The following is a 21,256-nucleotide window of genomic DNA, read 5'->3' as shown; positions in this document are numbered from 1 at the left end:
TTGGGCACTTCAGGGGCTCTCCAAATGCAGCATGGCGTGTGATCTCAATTCCAGCCAATTCTGCGTTGAAAAAGTCAAATGATGCTCCTTCCCTTCCAAGCTCTGCCATGTGTCCAAACAGTGGTTTACCCCCACATATGGGGTATCAGCCTACTCAGGACAAATTGCAAAACAACTTTTGGGGTCCAATTTCTCCTGTTACCCTTAGGAAAATAAAAAATTGGGGGCAAAAATATGATTTTTATGGAAAAAAATAAGATTTTTTTATTTTCACGCCCGGGCGTTATAAACTTTTGTGAAGCACTTGGGGGTTCAAAGTGCTCACCACACATCTAGATATGCTCCGTGGGGGGTCTAGTTTCCAAAATGGGGTCACTTGTGGGGAGTTTCAACAGTTTAGGCACATCAGAGGCTCTCCAAACGCGACATGACACCCACAGACCATTCCATTAAAGTCTGCATTCCAAAACGTCACTACTTCCCTTCCGAGCCCCGACGTGTCCCCATACAGTAGTTTTCTCCCACATATGGGGTATCAGCATACTCAAGACAAATTGCACAACAACTTTTGGGGTCCAATTTCTCCTGTTACCCTTGGGAAAATAAAAAAAATTGGGGACTAAAAGATCATGTTTGTGGAAAAAATATGATTTTTTAATTTTCATGCCCGGGCGTTATAAACTTCTGTGACGCACTGGGTGGTTCAAAGTGCTTACCACACATCTAGATAAGTTCCTTAGGGCGTCTAGTTTCCAAAATGGGGTCACTTGTGGGGGTTTCCACTGGTTAGGTACATCAGGGGCTCTCCAAAGGCAACATGACACCCGCAGACCATTCCATCAAAGTCTGCATTCCAAAACGTCACTACTTCCCTTCCGAGCCCTGACATGTGCCCATAAAGTAGTTTTCTCCCATATATGAGGTATCAGCGTACTCAGGACAAATTGGACAACAACTTTTGGGGTCCAATTTCTCCTGTTACCATTGGGAAAATAAAAAAATTGGTGACTAAAAGATCATGTTTGTGGAAAAAATATGATTTTTTTATTTTCACGCCAGGGCATTATAAACTTCTGTGAAGCTCTTGGGGGTTCAAAGTGCTCACCACACATCTAGATAAGATCCTTGGGGGGTCCAGTTTCCAAAATGGTGTCATTTGTGGGGGGTTTCTACTGTTTTGGTACATTAAGGGCTTTCCAAACGCGACATGGTGTCCGATCTCAATTCCAGCCAAAAAAGTCAAATGGCGCTGCTTCCCTTCCAAGCTCTACCATGCACCCAAATAGTGGTTTACCCCCACATATCGGATATCAGCATACTCAGGACAAATTGCACAATAGCTTTTGGGGTCCTGTTACCCTTGGAAAAATAAAAATTGAGGGTGAAAAGATCATTTTTGCGGAAAAAATATGATTTTTTTTATTGCACGGCTGTATGTTATAAGCTTCTTTGAAGCCCCTGTGGGTTCAAAACTCTCACCACATATCTAGATAAGTTCCTTGGGGGGTTTAGCTTCCAAAATGGGGTTACTTGTGGGGGGTTTCCACTGTTTAGGCACATCAGGGGCTCTCCAAACGAGAAATGGCGTCCGATCTGAATTCCAGCCAATTTTGCATTGAAAAAGTCAAACGACGCTCCTTCCCTTCTGAGCTCTGCCATGCGCCGAAACAGTGGTTCCCCTCCACATATCAGGTATCAGCGTACTCAGGACAAATTGCACAATAACTTTTGCAGACCAATTTCTCCTGTTACCCTTGGTAAAATAAAAAAAAATTGGACCTGAAGTAATTTTTTTGTGAAAAAAAGTTAAATGTTCATTTTTTTTAAACATTCAAAAAATTCCTGTGAAGCACCTGAAGGGTTAATAAACTTTTTGAATGTGGTTTTGAGCACCTTAAGGGGTGCAGTTTTTAGAATGGTATCAATTTTGGGTATTTTCTATCATATAGACCCCTCAAAGCGACTTCAAATGTGATGTGGTCCATAAAAATAAAATGGTGTTGCAAAAATGAGAAATCGCTGGTCAACTTTTAACTCTTATAACTTCCTAACAAAAAAAAATTTTGGTTCCAAAATTGTGCTGATGTAAAGCAAACATATGTATAATGTTATTTATTACATTTTATTTGTGCCATATCTCTGTGATTTAAGGGCATAAAAATTCAAAGTTGGAAAATTGTGAAATTTTCAAAATTTTCACCAAATTTCCATTCCATTCCATTCCATTACCGTTTGCAATTTGGAAGGGTTGTGATAGGTGGTTGCTTACATAGACTTTTGCTGAGGGGTTGGCATAAAGAGCTGTAATACTTGTGATGAATTCTTGGTGGAAGCTGAATTTTTTTAGGGTGGCGATTAGGTATTCCCAATTTAGGCGGTCGAAGACCTTTTCAGCGTCGAGCGAGATTATTGTAGTTTTAGTTTTTCTGGAATTGATTAATTTTATTAGATTAATCAGCCTTCTTGTGCTGTCTACTGACTGTCTATTGATGACAAATCCTATCTGATCGTTATGTATTAAATTTGGTAACAGTGAGCTCAATCGTCAGCAAGGATTTTGGCGTAAATCTTGATATCCGTATTAATTAGAGAGATTGGCCTGTAGTTTTTCATTGATGTTAAATCTGAGTTTGGTTTGGGGATTAGGACGAGAGTGGCTTCAAGCATTTCTTTTGGAAAGTGACCGGAATTGGAAGTGGTGTTAAAGATCTTGGTTAAGTGAGGGGCTAGTATATTGGCAAAAGATTTATAGTAGTCATTTGTAAACCCATCTGGGCCGGGGGCCTTAAACGATTTTAAATGGTTGATAGTGTCCAAACCTTCCTTTACTGTGAAGGGGGCAGATAAGAGGTCCATGTGATCTTTTTCTAATTTTGGGAGTTTTTTTGAAGCCAGAAAGGCTTGGATATCGGACTGCTTGAGGCGAGATTGTGGGGAATCCTGGTTAATGTTATACAAGTCTTCATAGAACTTTGCAAAAGAGTTTGCTATGTCCTGTGGATGAGACAGGAGAATATTTTTGGGAGACGTAATAGCGTCTATTCTATGTCTGCGTCTAAGGTTTTTAAGTCTGCTTGACATATAGTGGGAGGGACTGTTTAAGTTTTGGTATTGTTTAAATTGGTTAGTTTTTATTGCAGAGTCATAAAACAAGAAGATTAATGCTCTAAGTTCTTGCCTGAGCCTGGAAAGTTCTGATTGGGTGTTGGGGCAGGAATTGGGGTTACTGGTTAGGAGGGATTCTTTAATTTTTATTTAATTTTGTAAGTTTGATATTTTTTCCGTTTTCTTTCTTCAGTTTTGTAGAAATCCGTATCAGAACCCCTCTTAATACTGCCTTGTGGGCATTCCAGCTAGTGTAGGGACTTGAAAGATCTGCTTAGTTCTCTCTAAAGTAATTTAATAATGCTGTGAAAATTTCTGAATTTATATGTGGGACATGTAGTATTGATGAGTTGCATTTCCATAGGAAATGTCGATTGGTGGCTGGGCCTTCTGTAAACACTGCCATTACTGGGGCATGGTCAGATATTGTTTTTGGAAGTAAAGGGACTGAAATGAATTTGGGGAGAGAAAATATATCTATTAAAATCAAGTCAATTCTTGAGGCTGTACGGTGGGGGTCAGAAAAGTGACTGTATTCGATGGAGGTGGTATTTAGACAACGAAATGTGTTGAATAGCTCGTTGCTATACAACCAGTTGTTGAGCGACTCTGCTTTGTGTCTATTTGGAGCTGAAGAGTCCATCTTTCCGTTAGGGACCATGTTAAAGTAGCCTGAAAGAATCAGTGAACCCTTTTTAACTTGACTGATTTTTTTTTTTGAGTAGTTTGTTTAGAAATCTTATTTGTCCTTGAGTGGGAACGTATGTATTCACTATAGTGTATACTGAGTCGTTTAGAGTGCATATCAAGATGTGAAAATTTCCTTTGTTGTCCTTGATTTCCTCAATGAGTTTGAAATTAAGTGTGTTTCTAAATAGCGTGAGTACTCCTGCTTTTTTTTTGTGTCCGGAAGCTTCAAAGGTATGCGGGAAGTTTTTGTGTGTGAAGCTAGGGTGTGAGTCTTGTTTGAATTTAGTCTCTTGGAGACACACAATGTCAGAGTCCAGCTTGTTTACCTCATGGCGGATTACATACCGTTTTCTAGGGCTATTTAATTCTCTAACATTGTATGTGACCAAGCTGATCCTCATGTTCAAAGGGCACTGTTTTGGAAGAGAGTGAACCAAAAGTTATTGTAGGTACTAGAAAAGTTATAGCATATAAAGAATCCTAGATTCAGGCAGATGTGTGTATAGGTAAACACTTATTAGAACAGCAAAACAGAAAAAAACAGAAAATAGCAAACAATAAAAATTTGCAAGGGCCACTGGAAGTCGGCCGCTCCGGCGGTCTCTACTTAACCTTTGGGGGAAAAGTTCGTGGAAGAGTGTCCCCGATGGCATCCTTGATGATGTAGATGATAGGCAGATGATACAAAAAGTTGTCTCAGAGATTTAACCTGTCAGTTTCCACTGTGAGGAACATAGTAAGGAAATGGAAGAACACAGGTACAGTTCTTGTTAAGCCCAGAAGTGGCAGGCCAAGAAAAATATCAGAAAGGCAGAGAAGAAGAATGGTGAGAACAGTCAAGGACAATCCACAGACCAGCTCCAAAGACCTGCAGCATCATCTTGCTGCAGATGGTGTCACTGTGCATCGGTCAACAATACAGCGCACTATGCACAAGGAGAAGCTGTATGGGAGAGTGATGCGAAAGAAGCCGTTTCTGCAAGCACGCCACAAACAGAGTCGCCTGAGGTATGCAAAAGCACATTTGGACAAGCCAGTTACATTTTGGAAGAAGGTCTTGTGGACTGATGAAACAAAGATTGAGTTGGTTGGTCATACAAAAAGGCGTTATGCATGGAGGCTAAAAAACACAGCATTCCAAGAAAAACACTTGCTACCCACAGTAAAATTTGGTGGAGGTTCCATCATGCTTTGGGGCTGTGTGGCCAATGTCGGCACTGGGAATCTTGTTAAAGTTGAGGGTCGCATGGATTCAACTCAGTATCAGCAGATTCTTGACAATAATGTGCAAGAATCAGTGACGAAGTTGAAGTTACGCAGAGGATGGATATTTCAGCAAGACAATGATCCAAAACACCGCTCCAAATCTACTCAGGCATTCATGCAAAGGAACAATTACAATGTTCTGGAATGGCCATCCCAGTCCCCAGACCTGAATATCATTGAACATCTGTGGGATAATTTGAAGCGGGCTGTCCGTGCTCGGTGACCATCAAACTTAACTGAACTGGAATTGTTTTGTATACAGGAATGGTCACAAATACCTTCATCCAGGAACTCATTAATAGCTACAGGAAGCTACTAGAGGCTGTTATTTTTGCAAAAGGAGGATCTACGAAATATTAATGTCATTTTTATGTTGAGGTGCCCATACTTTTGCACCGGTCAAATTTTGTTTAAATGCAGATTGCACATTTTCTGTTAGTACAATAAACCTCATTTGAATCCAGAAATATAACTGAGTCAATCCGTTATTAGATATATGAAACTGAAATAGCTGTTGCAAAAACCAAAATTGTTATAAAGAAAAAAGGTTAACAGTAATAGGGGTGCCCAAACTTTAACATATGACTGTATCGGTTCAGATGTATGTAAACTGCCGCTGTCTGCTCCGCTGGGCGGGGCTTATTCAACTGCTCCCCCTCCCTTTCTTGCTCTACGCATTTCTTCTTGTGTAGAGCAAGACAGGCAGGGGGGAGCAGTTCAATAAGCCCCGCCCATCGGACCGGACCGTGGCAGTTTACATACATCTGAACCGATATAGAAAAGGTATTTATGCATGAAAGGTGCGGGGTCAGGGGGAAGCAAAAGTACTAAGAGAATCCTTATGTGACACACAATTGAATGATATCATTATATGATATCTCAAAAAAGGGGTGACAGATTCCCTTTAAGTTGCTGGACCAGAGATGACAGCTTATTGATGGAGTAATGTGGCTGAAGGTTTGAATTCAGCAGGCATATAAGGGTACCGTTACACTTAGCGATGCACCAGCAATCCCGACAACAATATGGATCGCTGGTGCATTGCTAAGTGTTCGCTAGTGAGCTGCCACACAGGCAGATCTCACCAGCGACATAGCAGGGGTCGGGGGTCGATACTTACCTGTCAGACGTGGCGATTCTGACGTCCTCCCGCCCACGTCAACGCGTCGCTCGTCGGCGCTACAGGAAGCCCAGCAGGAAGTGGCCGACGAGAAATGGTCCAGGACGTTCTCGCGTGACCAGCGTTGAGCAGCGGGGGAGCCGGTCGGAGATAAGTATCAGACATAGCGACATCGCTAGCAATATCGCTGCTACGTCACAAAATCGGTGACGTTACAGCGATATTGCTAGCGATATCGCTATGTGTAACGGGGGCTTAAATCTGGTCCGAGTAGTAGAGCAGCAGATTCGCGGCTGGAGGGATGTTTGTTAACAGGTGGCAGGAAGGCTTATTATAGAGGCAGGGTGGGCAGTTTTATTTTCTAATGGGGGTAAGAACCACAGAGCCACCCTTATATGGCCGGGCGGGGGAAACAGATGTGTGAGTGGTGATTCAGATCCTTACATCAGCGGTGATGCCGGAGTGAAAGTGCGCGCCTGCGCACTATGCGGGTAAATCTAGCCGCGTTACCACTGCTGCAGATTCTACAGCTGCCGCGTCTCTTTTCTGAGCTCCGTGTGGGCTGAGTTGGTTGCAGGCAGCCTATTCCTTGGGCTGGGAGGGAGAACGGAACCCTCTGAGTCCAATGCTGATTGCAGAGGACCCCCGGTTTGCCGCTATTGTCCAGGATCGCTCGGGGTTGTCAGCCGGGGCCGGGAGCAACTGCGCCTGCGTGTGGGTCTGATAGTCTATGAGCGCTAATGTGCCTGCTTCTCTGAGTCTATAGAAATAGCGGTCCTTTTCGTGGATTACGGTGGAGAGGATTTTGGTCTCTCTGGGGATCCTTTAGGGATTGGAGAGAGACCTTTTCCTTCTTCTCTTTGCTGCGGGGGCCCCCAAGGGAGCCGCGGTGTGGGTAGGAGGCAGGTGTTGCTGGAGAACAAGGCTCCGGAGTCTGCTGCTTCACAGATGCAAACCCAATTTGTGTAAAATTAAGATATAAGGTCCTTTAGGGGCCGGTGTGTGCCTGGGTGAATGCTGGGGGTGATTTGTCCCGGATCTTCTTTGGCTTTGTCCAGGTCAAAAGGAGGCAGGCTTGGCAGGCCCGGTAGGCCTCAGTAGTCCTCGGCAGTGTGTTCTGGCCTGGTGAGCACAGGCTTCAATAAAACACTCAGATTTCTTGAGCAATTTAGTCCATAAAGGCCTGATGTCGTCTGTGAGGTATGCTTGATGCTTCTTCAGTATTGATGAGACCAAGATGCGCTTTTATTAGTAGATGTTAGTAGATTTAGAAGATGAAGAACGGGAGCTCTCAGACTGCATGTCCTATGCCATGAGCAGTCAAGGCCACGCCCCCCAGATTCCCTTTAATTTCACTGCTTACAATATACCCCATGAAATTAAATAATGTACAGAAGCACTTGGTCCTCCCGAGTGATAGACACTCTATGTAGCTGTTCCCAATTCCCTTTTCAGTAAAAATTAAATAAGTGTGAATTAAGGACAGCACGTTTGTTATAAGCCCATCATATTTCAAAAGCAGTAAACCTGATCACAGTCTAGTAACGCTTAAATCAGACCTGGGAGATTTCATATGTCTATGATATTCTGCTTATTATTCCCATCACAAACCTTTTGGAATTGACTTGTGACAAAGAAAATGTTTGTAAATCCCCGCACATTCAGAGAGATCATCTGCCACGCTCTGATCTGCATTAGATAAGGCTTAAAACAACATTTTCTCTCTGCCCCACTTTCAGCGAACAAAGATATCACGGTGAGCCTTTAGCGTTCCTTCTAATAGAATCCTGGAGTTCGCTCCTCTGGTCCCTGCAGCCTCTTAGACTTTATCTCCTCTATATGATTGCTCTAATCTTTCAGATTTGTCACTTCCATGTGAGCAGTGGATGCTTTCTGGATAAATCTGTACCAAAGTCGACCACTTACAGCTATGAACACGATTTTGACCTTGGTGTTCAGAGTTATATATACATTTTAGTTATGTAAGTTGGTCGTGTCTATGCATTCTATAAGTGAGGATGTCAAGGCAGAAAAAAACACCGGGGGTCCTTTCTGGAATACTACATTATATTCCCCATGCAATTCTTCAAGGTAGTACCTACCATAGAGGTAGACCGTGCAGTTACTACGGAAACAAGAAAGAATGGGTCTCATTCAGACCACCAGCGATGGATCTATGAGCCAGAGGATAACCTGGACCTGCCCTCTTACAAGGGATAGGAAAGGTGCCCTTGTGTAAGAAAATGCTAGGATGCCCTGACAAAAGGCAAAGGTCCCAATTTAGGTATAGCCATGGGACGTACATGTGGTCAGCAAGAAGAGATTTCACATACTGCGCTCCAAAAATAAATGTGAATATCTCGGCAATGGAGCGACGCAGCACAAAATGACAAAAATCTGCAGAATCAGAAAAGCAAAGTATCAACATTTTTGAGCACATGGCACGGCCTCTTTAAGAAGGTCTCTGCTCTTTACTCCTCAAAATAGTAAAAATGAGTAAGGCCTGTTTTACACTCAACATATCCATTTGTACTGTGAAAAAAAGCTCATGTCAATGGATATGTTTGTAATTACACAGCATATGGTGGGAAAAACATATGTCAAATTGGTGTGTGTTTGGCATACTTTTGACATAAGATCCATTTTTTATAACTAGAGTTGAGCGACTTTTGCTTTTTTAGGGTCGCGTTTCGTTTCGTGAAACCCGACTTTTCCAAAAGTCGGGTCGAGCAAGATCGTTCGATTATAGGGAAAAGGGGTCGTCCCGAAACACGAAACCCAATGTAAGTCAATGGGGAATAAAAGTCAGCAGTGAGAGGAGGACAGGAAACACACCTACAGTGCCCATTTGAATGCCAAAAGCATCAATTCTTCTTACTTAAGCTTGTCAACCTTAATTAACTTCATAATACAAGTTACACACTGAAAAATGGGGGTTATTTGGCTAAAGTTGTGGGGGGGGGGAGGGCTGGCTGCAGGTTTTCATGTGCCCTGGGCGAAAGAGCGCCCCTTTAACACATACCACAACTCATCATGCTCCGATACGGCAGAGAAATAGCGGTATAGTACAATGAAAAATACCTCAGTTTTTACATCTCATGACGAGGCCCATCTATTTCTCCATACAGAATCATTGGTCCCATATAATGTTTGAAACAGTATATGATGAGCTCCACATAATGCTACAGTATATGTTGGTCCCCATGGATGAAGCTCCACTGTCTTATGGGCCCAAATAATGCTCCAAACATAATGGGCCCCATTTCTACTGCTCTAGTGTATAATGGGCCCTGTAAATGCTGCTCCAGTGTCTGATGTCCACCTTTGGAATGTTCCAGTGTATGGTGGGCCCCATCTATCATTCTCCAGAGTATAGTGCTCCCCAAAAATTGCTGTCCCAACATAGAAAACAATCAAATAAGTCTCCTCGCTAGGGAATCCCTGTACTTGTCTGGACAGGTGCTGTAGCTTGCTTAACAGCTCGCCAGCCGTTCTCACGCCCAGTATGGATTGCACGTGATTACACAAAGGTTAGAAAGGGTACCGTATCCCTGGATAACATGTATGGATAGCGTACACATTCAAAATATATGTCTATACAGCATGAGGCAGGCTCAGACGGTGTTAGGCCCAGTATGGATTGCACGTCATTGCACAAAGGTTAGAAGGGGTACCGTATCCCCGGATAACATGTATGGATAGCGTACACATTCAAAATATATGTCTATACAGCATGAGGCATGCTCAGACGGTGTTAGGCCCAGTATGGATTGCACGTCATTGCACAAAGGTTAGAAGGGGTACCGTATCCCCGGATAACATGTATGGATAGCGTACACATTCAAAATATATGTCTATACAGCATGAGGCAGGCTCAGACGGTGTTAGGCCCAGTATGGATTGCACGTCATTGCACAAAGGTTAGAAGGGGTACCGTATCCCCGGATAACATGTATGGATAGCGTACACATTCAAAATATATGTCTATACAGCATGAGGCAGGCTCAGACGGTGTTAGGCCCAGTATGGATTGCACGTCATTGCACAAAGGTTAGAAGGGGTACCGTATCCCCGGATAACATGTATGGATAGCATACACATTCAAAATATATGTCTATACAGCATGAGGCAGGCTCAGACGGTGTTAGGCCCAGTATGGATTGCACGTCATTGCACAAAGGTTAGAAGGGGTACCGTATCCCCGGATAACATGTATGGATAGCGTACACATTCAAAATATATGTCTATACAGCATGAGGCAGGCTCAGACGGTGTTAGGCCCAGTATGGATTGCACGTCATTGCACAAAGGTTAGAAGGGGTACCGTATCCCCGGATAACATGTATGGATAGCGTACACATTCAAAATATATGTCTGTACAGTATGAGGCAGGCTCAGATGGTGTTAGGCCCAGTATGGATTGCACGTCATTGCACAAAGGTTAGAAGGGGTACCGTATCCCCGGATAACATGTATGGATAGCGTACACATTCAAAATATATGTCTATACAGCATGAGGCAGGCTCAGACGGTGTTAGGTCCAGTATGGATTGCACGTCATTGCACAAAGGTTAGAAGGGGTACCGTATCCCCGGATAACATGTAAGGATAGCGTACACATTCAAAATATATGTCTATACAGCATGAGGCAGGCTCAGACGGTGTTAGGCCCAGTATGGATTGCACGTCATTGCACAAAGGTTAGAAGGGGTACCGTATCCCCGGATAACATGTATGGATAGCGTACACATTCAAAATATATGTCTATACAGCATGAGGCAGGCTCAGACGGTGTTAGGCCCAGTATGGATTGCACGTCATTGCACAAAGGTTAGAAGGGGTACCGTATCTCCGGATAACATGTATGGATAGCGTACACATTCAAAATATATGTCTATACAGCTTGAGGCAGGCTCAGACGGTGTTAGGCCCAGTATGGATTGCACGTCATTGCACAAAGGTTAGAAAGGGTACCGTATCCCCGGATAACATGTATGGATAGCGTACACATTCAAAATATATGTCTCAGGAGGCAGGCTCAGACGGTGTCAGGCACAGTATGGATTTGACGGCCCAGATTACACAGCGGAGGAGCAGGGAGAGGTAAAGATTGCAAATGCTGGGGCCCTGGCCAAGCAAGAGGGGCCCACTCGTGGGCGTCGGTACTGGCACTGGGCCCCTCATAGTACAGCGGTGTGTCTGACGGCGGGTGTGCACCACCACCGTCAGAGACACTTGATTGCACTATGAGGGACCCTGTGACAGTGCCCGCGCCCAAGAGTCGGCCTACCCACCTGTCCAGGGCAACGGCACTCGCACGGTGTCGTGCGCTAGGTGGTGACCCCGGCCATGGGGGGGAGGCAGCACAGTTAGGGAGTTTTAGAAAGTGGCATATGTTGATGTTGGACATTCAACTGATGCAAAAGGCGAAATAGGTGAAGTACCAGGAAGAGGTGGACCAAAGCAAGCCAGTTTTCTGTCACCCTATGTGTCATCAGGGGAAGGTGGGACAAAATCCTTGGAAACCCATGCGTGGTTCATTTTAATGAAGGTTAGATCATCCACATTTTGGGTTGACAGACGGGTCCTTTTTTCTGTCAGGATTGATCCAGCTGCACTGAAGACTGTTTCCGATAGCACACTTGCAGCTGGGCAAGCGAGCTCCTGTAAGGCATATTGGGCCAATTCAGGCCAGGTGTCCAGTTTAGCGGCCCAATAGTCAAAGGGGAATGACCTGTGTGGGAGAACATCGATATGGGAGGAAAAGTAGTTTGTAACCATAGTTGACAACTGCTGTCTCCTGTCACTTTCCATCGATGCAGTATTACCAGTTGTGTGAGCGGTATTTGAAAAATCAGTCCACAACATTGTCATGAAACCCCTGTCTCCAACGCCACTTCTGCTGTGTGCACCACGAACACCTCTGCCAAGCTGCCCCCGGCCCGTACGGCTCGTGTGAGAACCATCACCGCTGCTGTGTGCTGGGAATGCCTCAAGCAACCGATTTACCAGAGTTGCTTGTTTATTAGCCAATATTAGGTCAAGGTTCTCCTGTGGCATGATGTTTTGTAATTTGCCTTTATAGCGTGGATCCAGGATGCTGGCCAACCAGTAGTCGTCATCGTTCATCATTTTGGCAATGCGGGGGTCCCTTTTTAGGATCCGCAAGGCATAATCTGACATGTGGGCCAATGTTCCCGGTGTCAATGATGCACTGCGAGTGCTGGGTGGAGGAGCACTTTCTGGCAAATCCACATCCCTCCAGTCACGCACAAACCCTGTACCAGACCTTGCCACGCCAACATTTTCACTTGCCCCACGAGATGCATCCTCCTCCCCTAAGTAATCATCCCCATCATCCTCCTCCTCCTCCTCCTCTTCTTCCTCCACCTCGTCCAGGAGAGGTCCCTGAGCAGACAATGGCTGAATGTCATCAAGGATTCCCTCCTCCTCTTCCTCCTCATCAACATTGGCTGCAGACGCCTGCTCCTTAAGGTGCATCAAAGTTTGCATGAGCAGACGCATAAGTGGGATGCTCATGCTTAGGATGGCGTCGTCTGCGCTTACCAGCCGTGTGCATTCCTCAAAACACTGAAGGACTTTACAAAGGTCTTTCAGCTTCGACCACTGCACGCCTGTCAACTCCATGTCTGCTCTCAAAGTGCCTGGCCGTGTATCCTCCCACAAATGCATTATGGCCTGCCTCTGCTCGCACAGCCGCTCCACCATGTGCAGGGTGGAGTTCCACCTTGTTGCAATGTCGATAATGAGGCGGTGGTTGGGAAGGTGGAGCAATCGCTGCAGCTTCTGCATACGAACGGAGTGTACAGGCGACCGGCGGATGTGTGCGCACTGTCTTCGCACCTTCTGGAGCAGGGCTGTTAACTCCGGATAATTTTTGAGGAAGCACTGCACCACCAGGTTCAAGGTGTGAGCCAAGCAAGGTATGTGGCTGAGTTTTGAAAGGGCTATGGCTGCCACAAAATTACGGCCGTTATCACTAACTACCTTGCCTGCCTCAAGATGTACACTGCCCAGCCATGACTCAGTTTGTCGCTTCAAGTACTCGGCCAGCACCTCGGCGGTGTGTCTGTCGCCCAAACACATCATCTGCAACACAGCCTGCTGACGCTTTCCACTAGCTGCTCGATAGGGGGACACATCGTGTGCAACAGTGGCAGCTGCAGATGGAGTGCTCGTACGACTGCGCTCTGTGGACGAGCTGTCGCTTCTGGAGGAGGAGGAGGAGGAGGAGGAGGAGGGTCGAACGCCTACAGCCAACTGTTTCCTATACCGTGGGCTAGGCAGCACTGTCCCACCACCGCTGTCCCCTGTGGACCCTGCATCCACCACATTAACCCAGTGCGCAGTGATGGACACGTAACGGCCCTGGCCATGCCGACTGGACCATGCATCAGTTGTGAGGTGCACCTTTCCGCTCACTGACTGCTTGAGTGCATGGACAATGCGGTCTTTCACATGATGGTGGAGGGCTGGGATGGCTTTGCGAGAGAAGAAGTGGCGACTGGGTAGGTCATAGCGTGGTACTGCATAGGCCATGAGTTCGCGGAAAGCTGTGCTTTCCACCAACCGAAAGGGCATCATCTCAAACGAGATTAGTTTGGCAATGTGGGCGTTCAAACCCAGTGTACGCGGATGAGAGACTGAGTACTTTCTTGACCTACTCATAGTGTCTGGGAGGGTGAGCTGGACTTGAGAGCTGCATATGGTGGAAGTAGCGGTGGACAGGGCGGACTGAGAGAGGGTTGATGATGGTGATGGAGTTGGTGTTCTTTCTGATGGCCTAGAATCAGTCTTTCGTTGATATAACAGTGGGATTCCCTGACTGCTGTGGCCTTGCAACGACACCTCAACATTTGCTGCTGTGCTAACCGGTGGGCTTACAGTGGGGGAAACAATGTAGCGTTGCTGACTACCTTCGTTGTGATCAGTTGCACATGTGGCACTTGAGGTTTGGTGTTGTGTCCACGCTTGCAAGTGCATGCTGGTTAAATGTCTAAGCATGCAACTGGTATTCAAATTTTTCAGATTTTTCCCTCGGCTAAAGGTCTTTGCGCACTTCTTACAGAAAACCTTGGCCTGATTATGAGGATTTTGTTCAAAAAAGTGCCACACTGCACTCTTCCTACTTTGGCAGACATTTTGCGGCCTAGCACGCTGTGATCTTTTGACCCTCTGGACAAGCTGTCCAGCAACTCTTTTGATGGTTGGAACCTGTCTTTGGAGTGCTCCGGGCCTGCCAGATAACAGCTGTTGCGATGTCGATGTCTGCTGTGGATGCTCCTCATCTGAGCTATTGGAAGCAGCACCCTCTTCCCCCAATGGATGCCAATCTGGGTCAACAACTGGGTCATCCATCACCTCCTCTTCTATGTCATGTGCACCTTTCTCTGTGTCACCGTGTATGGTGGTATAGTGTGCGGGAAGGGGCACCTGAGTCTCATCAGGGTCAAAATCTGGCTCTGTACACTGCGAGGACAATGTAGTGCTCTTAGTGAATGTACCAGCAGAATCATCCATCAGCGGCTGTGCATCAGTGCACTCCATGTCAGATTCATCTTGGCCTGGGTAATTCACCATTTGACTTGATAATCCAGGCATGGTATGTGAAAACAGCTCCATGGAGTAATCAGAAGTATGGCCTGCGTCATCCTTCAATCTTGGTTGGGGTGAAGGACACAAGGAAAGGTGTGGTTCATGAACATGAGCCTCCAATGACGACTCAGTGCTTTTACTTTTTACAACTGAAGAAGAGGAGGCGATAGAGCTGGAGGCTGAGTCAGCAATGTAAGACAAAACTTTTTCCTGATGCTCTGGCTTTAAAAGCGGTTTGCCAACTCCTAGAAAACTAAGCGTTCGAGTCCTTATGTAGCCAGATGATGACGCAGGGTCAGCACCTCCTGCATTCGGTCCTATTTTGCTCTTGCCACTACCATCAGATCCACCACCAACACCATCATTACCAGCTGCCAACCCCCGCCCAATTCCACGGCCTCTTCCACCAGCCTTCCTCATTTTTGGTAGAAATGTAGACAAAATCCAACAAACTATATAGTAATGTAAAACAAGGTACAAGGTGTCTATAGGACAGGGGAGTTTTAGAATTTCTGCACACACTTGTGGACAGTGGACACTTGTGGATTGTGTGCGGCCCACTGATATCTGAGCGCTATGTGACACGCTCGATGGCACAGCTGCCTGTGACCAAAGTGACGAGAGGATAATGGAGATTTTGAATCTCTGCGTACACTTGTGGACACTGGACACTTGTGGATTGTGTGCGGCCCACTGATATCTGAGCGCTATGTGACACGCTTGATGGCACAGCTGCCTGTGACCAAAGTGACGAGAGGATAATGGAGATTTTGAATCTCTGCGTACACTTTTGGACAGTGGACACTTGTGGATTGTGTGAGGCCCACTGATATCTGAGCGCTATGTGACACGCTCGATGGCACAGCTGCCTGTGACCAAAGTGACGAGAGGATAATGGAGATTTTGAATCTCTGCGTACACTTGTGGACACTGGACACTTGTGGATTGTGTGCGGCCCACTGATATCTGAGCGCTATGTGACACGCTCGATGGCACAGCTGCCTGTGACCAAAGTGACGAGAGGATAATGGAGATTTTGAATCTCTGCGTACACTTGTGGACAGTGGACACTTGTGGATTGTGTGCGGCCCACTGATATCTGAGCGCTATGTGACACGCTCGATGGCACAGCTGCCTGTGACCAAAGTGACGAGAGGATAATGGAGATTTTGAATCTCTGCGTACACTTTTGGACACTGGACACTTGTGGATTGTGTGCGGCCCACTGATATCTGAGCGCTATGTGACACGCTCGATGGCACAGCTGCCTGTGACCAAAGTGACGAGAGGATAATGGAGATTTTGAATCTCTGCGTACACTTGTGGACACTGGACACTTGTGGATTGTGTGCGGCCCACTGATATCTGAGCGCTATGTGACACGCTCGATGGCACAGCTGCCTGTGACCAAAGTGACGAGAGGATAATGGAGATTTTGAATCTCTGCGTACACTTGTGGACAGTGGACACTTGTGGATTGTGTGCGGCCCACTGATATCTGAGCGCTATGTGACACGCTCGATGGCACAGCTGCCTGTGACCAAAGTGACGAGAGGATAATGGAGATTTTGAATCTCTGCGTACACTTGTGGACAGTGGACACTTGTGGATTGTGTGCGGCCCACTGATATCTGAGCGCTATGTGACACGCTCGATGGCACAGCTGCCTGTGACCAAAGTGACGAGAGGATAATGGAGATTTTGAATCTCTGCGTACACTTGTGGACAGTGGACACTTGTGGATTGTGTGCGGCCCACTGATATCTGAGCGCTATGTGACACGCTCGATGGCACAGCTGCCTGTGACCAAAGTGACGAGAGGATAATGGAGATTTTGAATCTCTGCGTACACTTTTGGACACTGGACACTTGTGGATTGTGTGCGGCCCACTGATATCTGAGCGCTATGTGACACGCTCGATGGCACAGCTGCCTGTGACCAAAGTGACGAGAGGATAATGGAGATTTTGAATCTCTGCGTACACTTTTGGACAGTGGACACTTGTGGATTGTGTGCGGCCCACTGATATCTGAGCGCTATGTGACACGCTCGATGGCACAGCTGCCTGTGACCAAAGTGATGAGAGGATAATGGAGATTTTGAATCTCTGCGTACACTTTTGGACAGTGGACACTTGTGGACTGTGTGCGGCCCACTGATATCTGAGCGCTATGTGACACGCTCGATGGCACAGCTGCCTGTGACCAAAGTGACGAGAGGATAATGGAGATTTTGAATCTCTGCGTACACTTGTGGACAGTGGACACTTGTGGATTGTGTGCGGCCCACTGATATCTGAGCGCTATGTGACACGATCGATGGCACAGCTGCCTGTGACCAAAGTGACGAGAGGATAATGGAGATTTTGAATCTCTGCGTACACTTTTGGACACTGGACACTTGTGGATTGTGTGCGGCCCACTGATATCTGAGCGCTATGTGACACGCTCGATGGCACAGCTGCCTGTGACCAAAGTGACGAGAGGATAATGGAGATTTTGAATCTCTGCGTACACTTGTGGACACTGGACACTTGTGGATTGTGTGCGGCCCACTGATATCTGAGCGCTATGTGACACGCTCGATGGCACAGCTGCCTGTGACCAAAGTCACGAGAGGATAATGGAGATTTTGAATCTCTGCGTACACTTGTGGACACTGGACACTTGTGGATTGTGTGCGGCCCACTGATATCTGAGCGCTATGTGACACGCTCGATGGCACAGCTGCCTGTGACCAAAGTGACGAGAGGATAATGGAGATTTTGAATCTCTGCGTACATTTGTGGACAGTGGACAATTGTGGATTGTGGGCGGCCCACTGATATCTGAGCGCTATGTGACACGCTCGATGGCACAGCTGCCTGTGACCAAAGTGACGAGAGGATAATGGAGATTTTGAATCTCTGCGTACACTTGTGGACAGTGGACACTTGTGGATTGTGTGCGGCCCACTGATATCTGAGCGCTATGTGACACGCTCGATGGCACAGCTGCCTGTGACCAAAGTGACGAGAGGATAATGGAGATTTTGAATCTCTGCGTACACTTTTGGACAGTGGACACTTGTGGATTGTGTGCGGCCCACTGATATCTGAGCGCTATGTGACACGCTCGATGGCACAGCTGCCTGTGACCAAAGTGACGAGAGGATAATGGAGATTTTGAATCTCTGCGTACACTTTTGGACAGTGGACACTTGTGGATTGTGTGCGGCCCACTGATATCTGAGCGCTATGTGACACGCTCGATGGCACAGCTGCCTGTGACCAAAGTGACGAGAGGATAATGGAGATTTTGAATCTCTGCGTACACTTGTGGACAGTGGACACTTGTGGATTGTGTGCGGCCCACTGATATCTGAGCGCTATGTGACACGCTCGATGGCACAGCTGCCTGTGACCAAAGTGACGAGAGGATAATGGAGATTTTGAATCTCTGCGTACACTTTTGGACAGTGGACACTTGTGGATTGTGTGCGGCCCACTGATATATGAGCGCTGTGACACGCTCGATGGCACAGCTGCCTGTGACCAAAGTGACGAGAGGATAATGGAGATTTTGAATCTCTGCGTACACTTGTGGACAGTGGACACTTGTGGATTGTGTGTGGCCCACTGATATCTGAGCGCTATGTGACACGCTCGATGGCACAGCTGCCTGTGACCAAAGTGACGAGAGGATAATGGAGATTTTGAATCTCTGCGTACACTTTTGGACACTGGACACTTGTGGATTGTGTGCGGCCCACTGATATCTGAGCGCTATGTGACACGCTCGATGGCACAGCTGCCTGTGACCAAAGTGACGAGAGGATAATGGAGATTTTGAATCTCTGCGTATACTTGTGGACACTGGACACTTGTGGATTGTGTGCGGCCCACTGATATCTGAGCGCTATGTGACACGCTCGATGGCACAGCTGTCTGTGATCAAAGTGACGAGAGGATAATGGAGATTTTGAATCTCTGCGTACACTTGTGGACAGTGGACACTTGTGGATTGTGTGCGGCCCACTGATATCTGAGCGCTATGTGACACGCTCGATGGCACAGCTGCCTGTGACCAAAGTGACGAGAGGATAATGGAGATTTTGAATCTCTGCGTACACTTGTGGACAGTGGACACTTGTGGATTGTGTGCGGCCCACTGATATCTGAGCGCTATGTGACACGCTCGATGGCACAGCTGCCTGTGACCAAAGTGACGAGAGGATAATGGAGATTTTGAATCTCTGCGTACACTTGTGGACAGTGGACACTTGTGGATTGTGTGCGGCCCACTGATATCTGAGCGCTATGTGACACGCTCGATGGCACAGCTGCCTGTGACCAAAGTGACGAGAGGATAATGGAGATTTTGAATCTCTGCGTACACTTGTGGACAGTGGACACTTGTGGATTGTGTGCGGCCCACTGATATCTGAGCGCTATGTGACACGCTCGATGGCACAGCTGCCTGTGACCAAAGTGACGAGAGGATAATGGAGATTTTGAATCTCTGCGTACACTTGTGGACAGTGGACACTTGTGGATTGTGTGCGGCCCACTGATATCTGAGCGCTATGTGACACGCTCGATGGCACAGCTGCCTGTGACCAAAGTGACGAGAGGATAATGGAGATTTTGAATCTCTGCGTACACTTTTGGACAGTGGACACTTGTGGATTGTGTGCGGCCCACTGATATCTGAGCGCTATGTGACACGCTCGATGGCACAGCTGCCTGTGACCAAAGTGACGAGAGGATAAGGGAGATTGGATTGCTTTTAAAAAAGCAGTTTGCGGAGCAGTGGGTAAACAGCAATGCCAGCGTGTCAGGAAGCCTTAAAAGGCAGCCCAACAACCAACACCACTGATACACCACAATATAGCCTCCCCTTGCACTGCACACACAGTGACTTGTGTGTTGTGCAGGCCAAATCGCTAGCAGCAGAAGCAGTTTTTTTGTCTTCTTCCCTGCCTAACGCTCTCCCTACAGAATCAGCAGCAACCTCTCCCTATACTAAGATCGGCAGAAGTAAGATGGCGGTCGGCGTGCACGCCCTTTTATACCCCCTGTGACGCCCACCAAAGCAAGCCAATCACTTGCATGCCCTTCTGAAAGATGGTGGTGACCCGTGCCTATGTCATCACGTTGCCCACAGTGTCCGTGGATCCTGATTGGCTGAAAAAGAGCGCAAAACAAACTTTTGAAACGCGACTTTGGCGCGTAAGTCGCCGACCTCGTGGCCGACCTCATCCTAGGGTCGGGTTTCGTTTCATGAAACCCGACTTTGCCAAAAGTCGGCGACTTTTGAATTTTTTCGACCCGTTTCGCTCAACTCTATTTATAACATTACAGAATATGAAAGATGGATGCGAATGTAGTGTCATTTGTTTCCATCCATGTTTTCATTCTTTTTTCTCATGTTTTTTTTTCCAGAAAACAAATTACATGATTGCCTGACACTCTTCCATGTAATTTTTAAAAAAGATCCGCTTTTTAAAAAAATTGATGCACTTGCATTAAAATGTATCCATTTGCTTCAATGTGCAAATGTGAGACTGTTAAAAATGACAAAAGTGTACTGTGAAATGGCCAACGAAGGTCACCATGAACCCTGAACTTTGCCACAAAGGTACTGGGCAGGGCCGGCGTTAGGGGCAGGCAGACCAGGCAGACCCCCAGCCAGTGGTCACTGTGGAGCCCGTGAGTAAGAGGGGGCCCGGCGCCACCCCCTCTCTGCATCGCGCATTCAGTTGAAAGCAGTGATGGAGGAGAGAGCAACAAATGATGCTCCCTCTCCCATCACTCTGCCTTTGACTCAGCGTGTGCCAGTAGTGGAGCTGATGAGACGCTCTGCAGAAGCCAGAGCAGCGGGAGAACGAGGAGGAGAGGTAAGTATTGTGTGTGTATGAATTATAGTGTGTGTATATGTGTGTGGTACGGGGAGAGGGCTGCATTATACTGTTCTGTCATCTACTCTTCAGTCCCACAATCCTACTCCAGTCCATCCTGAGCCGCCCCTCTCGGCACCGGATACCGTGGTACTTGAACCCCTGGCCCTGCTCCTAACGGTCCCTGTATAGGGGTCGTTTCCACCTGGCAGCTCGCCCGGGGCCCCTCTGTGCCCAGAGGGTCCACTCCTGGAGATTCCATCTCCAGACCAGCCACGCTAACACAGCCACGCTAACAATACGGATGAATCATTTCCCCGATACATTACTCATTTTTTGGTCAGTATGTCAAAGTGAAAACCTGGAGTGGAACAAACAGTAAATTAAGATCTAATGGAAAGATCTGCACCCTCTAAAACAATAAATGTACATATTGCTGATTTAAAAAAAAATATCCGTAGATCATTTTCTGCATTGATAAAAAAGGCACATCGGCTATGAAAATGACATAAATCCCATACACTTTGCTGGAACTGTATTTCTTACACACAAAAATAAGCAGCAGATAAAAATGCACCAAA

The sequence above is a fragment of the Dendrobates tinctorius genome, unplaced genomic scaffold (assembly GCF_039654945.1).
Source record: "Dendrobates tinctorius isolate UK_male_01 unplaced genomic scaffold, ASM3965494v1 ptg000069l, whole genome shotgun sequence".
Classification (NCBI taxonomy): Eukaryota; Metazoa; Chordata; class Amphibia; order Anura; family Dendrobatidae; genus Dendrobates; species Dendrobates tinctorius.
The sequence above is the reverse complement of the archived record's forward strand: the minus strand, read 5'-3'. Positions refer to the sequence as shown.